Below are 6,892 nucleotides of genomic sequence, written 5' to 3'. Positions count from 1 at the left end.
CATTTACGTTACCAGCAGGATATATTGGGCAGCAACAGAATTAATTGACATGCAGCAATAAGGCAACAACGGTGATCATTACATAGTAATTAACAGAAATTAAAGCACTTAACAACAGTTATATTTACAATCTGATATACCTTACCCAGCCATAGATTAAACTGAATGATGCGAGTCAGCGATGGCAAGTTTATTAAAGTCAACCATACATTGTGTATCTTGAGAAAGAAAATGGACATCAATCATTACCAAAGAAAACATATAATACGAAATTATGGGTAACTCAAATGTAATTTTCTTTATTCTTAAGTTAGTTGCAAGTACATTTAATGATTGTATGGGTAAAGTAATGCTCTAGCTACGTGGCGATCAAAGTTCTGGAAACCGAAATGTTCAGCTGATCGAAAAAACGTAGATGGATGTACAGATTTGAGGGGGTTAAATCATTTTCCACCATATCCAATGACAATGTTGAAGGTTATGTATTTCAAAGCAAAGATGAAGATGAGGAACGAGAGAATAAGTTAAAAATTAAAAGAAAAAAAAAAGATGTTGCTTTGAAAGCCTCTCCTAGGCTTTCCTAAAAGCCAATATTTAATTTTTGCCTAAAACTTAGAAGATAAGGGATTCTTGTGGTGGCGCCATAGGATAAATACAACGAAATAAATATAATGTTCGAAATTCCGAACCAAAACTCGTAAATTTTTCTCTCCTTTACCCACCATTGCGGATAGCAGCGCTGTGTGACTGAACCCCCATTTTCTAACTTCATGTTTCCCTAATGTCACGTGACATTACACTAATTTTCGCTATACGGTCGGAAATCTCGGGTCTATAAAATTCATGTATCATACGGAAAAGAAAACGGGATGAAGAGCCCAATGAAAGAAAATCAGTATTGTGGCATGAAAAACGGGGAGAGGGTTGGGGGTGACATATGAATAAGTGAAAATGTCTTTATGTCCGTCCCAGTCTGTTCGAATCCCGTCAAGGGGAAAGAATTATAATTGATAAATATAATTAGAATCTAAATGAAGGGATCAGTTAACACAAAGACAGTCGGGCAGTACTGACGAGAAACGTAGCCATCTTGTCTATACCATATTTCTTTCACGAAAAAATTATTTCTTTCACTTCTTTCACAAGAAATTTTTTCACTTCTTTCACAATTTCACAAGACAATTTTTCAATTCTTTCACAAGAAAATTACTTTCACTTCTTTTACAAGAAAATTTCTTTCCCTTTCACAAGAAAATTTCTTTCACTTCTTTCACAAGAAAATTTCTTTCACTTCTTTCACAAGAAAATTTCTTTCACTTCTTTCACAAGAAAATTTCTTTCACTTCTTTCACAAGAAAATTTCTTTCACTTCTTTCACAAGAAAATTTCTTTCACTTCTTTCACAAGAAAATTACCTTCACTTCTTTCACAAGAAAATGTCACTTCTTTCACAAGGAAATTTTTCACTTTTTTCACAAGAAAATTTCTTTCACTTTCACAAGAAAATTTCTTTCACTTCTTTCACAAGAAAGCGGACACAGAGACGGATCCCTGACGGGGTTAAGGGAAAACGGTAGTGTCTGCTGAAGGAGGCTGGACTAGGAGGAAAAAAATATGAAGATCACGTGGTTGTATTTGCATCCTGGGATGAAATAATAATAATAATAATAATAATAATAATAATAATAATAATAATAATAATAATAAATCCTGGGGGCCTTGAAGAATGTGTGGAAGTCGAGAACATTATCTCGGAAAGCAAAAATGGGTATGTTTGAAGGAATAGTGGTTCCAACAATGTTGTATGGTTGCGAGGCGTGGGCTATGGATAGAGTTGTGCGCAGGAGGATGGATGTGCTGGAAATGAGATGTTTGAGGACAATGTGTGGTGTGAGGTGGTTTGATCGAGTAAGTAACGTAAGGGTAAGAGAGATGTGTGGAAATAAAAAGAGCGTGGTTGAGAGAGCAGAAGAGGGTGTTTTGAAATGGTTTGGTCACATGGAGAGAATGAGTGAGGAAAGATTGACCAAGAGGATATATGTGTCGGAGGTGGAGGGAACGAGGAGAAGTGGGAGACCAAATTGGAGGTGGAAAGATGGAGTGAAAAAGAATTTGTGTGATCGGGGCCTGAACATGCAGGAGGGTGAAAGGAGGGCAAGGAATAGAGTGAATTGGATCGATGTGGTATACCGGGGTTGACGTGCTGTCAGTGGATTGAATCAAGGCATGTGAAGCGTCTGGGGTAAACCATGGAAAGCTGTGTAGGTATGTATATTTGCGTGTGTGGACGTATGTATATACATGCGTATGGGGGGGGGTTGGGCCATTTCTTTCGTCTGTTTCCTTGCGCTACCTCGCAAACGCGGGAGACAGCGACAAAGCAAAAAAAAAAAAAAAACAATAATAATAATAACAACAGCTCTGGCGCCATGCTGTCTGGCGAGTCGTGATGGCACACCGGGGTAGGAGGGGGATGGGGGGGGGGGGGGGGGGGAAGGTGGGTGGGTCACGCTACGTCATCTGTCGCGGTGACCTGACCTGGTGTGAAGTGATTAACGGGGTCACGGGGGAGGGGCATCTACGGGGGTAATTAACCTGCGTACCTAAGAGCACTGATGGCGAGGCTTTGACACTTACCAAGAGTATATATATATATATATATATATATATATATATATATATATATATATATATATATATATATATATATATTTCTTTTTTTTTTTTTTTTTTTTTGCTTTGTCGCTGTCTCCCGCGTTTGCGAGGTAGCGCAAGGAAACAGACGAAAGAAATGGCCCAACCCACCCCCATACACATGTATATACATACGTCCACACACGCAAATATACATACCTACACAGCTTTCCATGGTTTACCCCAGACGCTTCACATGCCTTGATTCAATCCACTGACGTGCTAGCACGTCAACCCCGGTATACCACATCGATCCAATTCACTCTATTCCTTGCCTGCCTTTCACCCTCCTGCATGTTCAGGCCCCGATCACTCAAAATCTTTTTCACTCCATCTTTTCACCTCCAATTTGGTCTCCCACTTCTCCTCGTTCCCTCCACCTCCGACACATATATCCTCTTGGTCAATCTTTCCTCACTCATTCTCTCCATGTGACCAAACCATTTCAAAACACCCTCTTCTGCTCTCTCAACCACGCTCTTTTTATTTCCACACATCTCTCTTACCCTTACGTTACTTACTCGATCAAACCACCTCACACCACACATTGTCCTCAAACATCTCATTTCCAGCACATCCATCCTCCTGCGCACAACTCTATCCATAGCCCACGCCTCGCAACCATACAACATTGTTGGAACCACTATTCCTTCAAACATACCCATTTTTACTTTCCGAGATAATGTTCTCGACTTCCACACATTCTTCAAGGCTCCCAGGATTTTCGCTCCCTCCCCCACCCTATGATCCACTTCCGCTTCCATGGTTCCATCCGCTGCCAGATCCACCCCCAGATATCTAAAACACTTTACTTCCTCCAGTTTTTCTCCATTCAAACTCACTTCCCAATTGACTTGACCCTCAACCCTACTGTACCTAATAACCTTGCTCTTATTCACATTTACTCTTAACTTTCTTCTTTCACACACTTTACCTAACTCAGTCACCAGCTTCTGCAGTTTCTCACATGAATCAGCCACCATATATATATATATATATATATATATATATATATATATATATATATATATATATATATATATATATATATATATATATATATGACAATGTGCAGAAGTATCCGATATATTTCCACTGTAGAGCCTATGTCTGTCTTATGGTCTCTCTCTCTCTCTCTCTCTCTCTCTCTCTCTCTCTCTCTCTCTCTCTCTCTCTCTCTCTCTCTCTCTCTCATACTTGTGTCTGTCTATCTGTCTTCTTGTTTCTCAACAGCTCCTGTCTGTTTTCATACAAGTGTCTGCTGTCTAGCTTCGTAGAGGGAAGGGGGGGATGTCTGTCCGCCCCCGTCTATCTACATGTGTCGTTAATGTCTGTCTGTCTCTCGGTCTGTTGGTGCTGTCTAATGTTTCTGTCTGGTGCTTGCTTCTGTCACCCTTCATCCTGTTGGTGACTCTCTGTCTGTAAGCCTGTCTCACGTTGTTGCAGGGTCTGGTCTGTCTCTCTTGGTGGTGTCCGTCTGTCTGTTCACCGTGTCTGTCTATCTGTCCAGGCTGTGCTTCTCACGTTCTATTTCCTTACATCCTGAGGGGCATCTGTCTATCTGTCTATCACCTTTTTCTGTCTGTTCTGAAGGTTCCCGTCTCACTGTCTGTTCCTTGGTGTGTGTGTGTGTGTGTGTGTGTGTGTGTGTGTGTGTGTGTGTATGATGATGGTGTTAGTTCATATATATATATATATATATATATATATATATATATATATATATATATATATATATATATACACAGTCACAAGTTGGCAACCGCGCGTCACACGTGGTGGGCGCCAAGCAGTCTGCCCGGTCGCCCAGTGACGTCACGCGGTCCCGCCCGCGCGCGCGGGAAAAGAAAACAAAAGAGGATTTTACCTTTTGTTTTCCCCAGGGTGGCGAGATGAGCGGCCGCTTGACACCCCGTGAGGTATTCCTCCGCACTTGATTTAATGGCCTTATCACCGCCCCACACGCCGTTAAGAGGCTCATGTACGAGAGGCGGGTCGTCCGTTAACAATCTAGCGCCTTCTGGGGGAAAAAAAAAAGGTAAGAGACCCGCTAAGCGCTCACTTGGGCTCAGGTCGCGCTAAATGTAGCGAGCGAGGTATTTCAGCTAATCGCCCCGAGCGGCTTTTGCTAACGTCAATGTATTCTTTACTTCCCTTAACATTTCAGTTCTGAAGACGGTGTAGGGTTGGTCACTGGCTCTGAAATTCATGAAAATAGGATGAAGGTTTAAGGAGTGAATGTCGCGTGACCTCATTTTGACCTGACCTGCTCTACGGTGGAGGTCAGAGGTTAAAAAGATTAAACCACCTCAACACCCACCCCTTGTCATAATGAGCGTCACAAAATTAATCTACGATATTAATCTTCGTTATTAATCTGACGAAAGGAAATGATCACGTCTTGGTGGCATTAGACTGAACCAGAGAGAGAGAGAGAGAGAGAGAGAGAGAGAGAGAGAGAGAGAGAGAGAGAGAGAGAGAGAGAGAGAGAGAGAGAGAGAGTGGGGATTGAACTGCTATATATTTGGATGACAGACAGACAGACAGACAGACAGACAGACGGAGAGAAAAAAAAGACGGATTATTGACCCCCACCTGACTTAGAGAGAGAGAGAGAGAGAGAGAGAGAGAGAGAGAGAGAGAGAGAGAGAGAGAGAGTGGGGATTGAACTGCTATATATTTGGATGACAGACAGACAGACAGACAGACAGACAGACGGAGAGAAAAAAAAGACGGATTATTGACCCCCACCTGACTTAGAGAGAGAGAGAGAGAGAGAGAGAGAGAGAGAGAGAGAGAGAGAGAGAGAGAGAGAGAGAGAGAGAGAGAGGTGTTGGGCGGGTTTCGACCAGAATTAAGGTACCCTGGGGGGACCCCCACTCAAATCCTGGTATTGTTACGACAATTATCACGTTGGTGTCAAAAATATTTTCATGGTCGCCCGTGAATTCATAGAAACCAGCCACGAAGGAATGATGATATAAAATGAAAGAGGAAGATATATAGATTCTGACAATCAAAAATAAAAAAAGGGAAGTTGGTGGTGGTGGAAATAGAGGGAGAAAAGGTCTTAGATCATGGCTAATAAGGTTATTTATGAGAGAAATTCAATGGAATATTCTGGATGCTGAGTGGAGGGGGCGGGGTTCTGGCCATCATTTCAAAACATTCCCTCCAAAATCAAGGCGCTCCTGCGTTGCACAATCTCGTAGATCACCGCATCTATTAATTACTCTTATCTAATCTTCCTCGACTATACAACATTCCTGCACGTTATTGACCCCCATATACAAAATTTATAGTTACTAATTAATTTATTTGATCATTATGATGTGGATATATGACATGAAAGTGACCGTCTTGAGTGGAAGAGATGTGGCAACACCGTCGCCGGCGCCAAGCAGTCTGGACCCTTCGGTCGTGACGTCACAAGAGGTTAACCCCTGTGGGCGGGGTTGACCTCCCTCCTCTGACCCCTGATTAGGTGCTAATTGCTCCACCTGGTGACGCGACCTAGGCCAGAAGCACATGTTAAGCTGGACAGCAAATAACTTGTCTTCCGTACAATGACAACAAGTAGTTTAGAAATCTCCTTAAGTGAAAAATTGTCTAAATATCATATTCTCTTTTGATATCTGGCAATGATGTTGACAGGAGACAGCTTCTGTCTATATCTATGTCTATATCAGGGCTCAAACTGGACAGCGGACTGTTAGCGTGTAGCAATTACTTCATCATTCGTCTATTAATTGCTTATTAAGACAGGATCTAAATTTCTTTTGCCTGCTTCTGTATGTGAAAGAAAAAGGCATGAAATTCATTTTTTTTTTTTCTTGTAACAGCCAATGTCTTTGACGCCCTGGCTGTGAAATGGCCAGGAACTCTGTGAAATAATATGATCTTAAGGGAACACAGAAGTCTTACAAATATCAAAGTTTGAAATCAAGTTCAGACAAATTGTTTAATTAAAATTGTTTAATTAAAGTTTAGCGAGAGTGCGAATGTATACCTAATCTTACAAAGTCTGTTGACACTGGTTAAGTTAATATTGCATAGCCTTGAGTTAGGATTGGGTTAAGGTTAGATTTCTTAAAGTATGGTTAGGTTAGGGTAGGGTAAGGTTAGATTTCTTAAGGTATGGCTAGGTTAGGGTAGGGTAAGGTTAGATTTCTTAAGGCTAGGTTAGGGTAAGGTTAGA

This window comes from Panulirus ornatus, chromosome 14 (assembly GCF_036320965.1).
Source record: "Panulirus ornatus isolate Po-2019 chromosome 14, ASM3632096v1, whole genome shotgun sequence".
NCBI lineage: Eukaryota > Metazoa > Arthropoda > Malacostraca > Decapoda > Palinuridae > Panulirus > Panulirus ornatus.
This window is presented reverse-complemented; position numbering follows the sequence as displayed.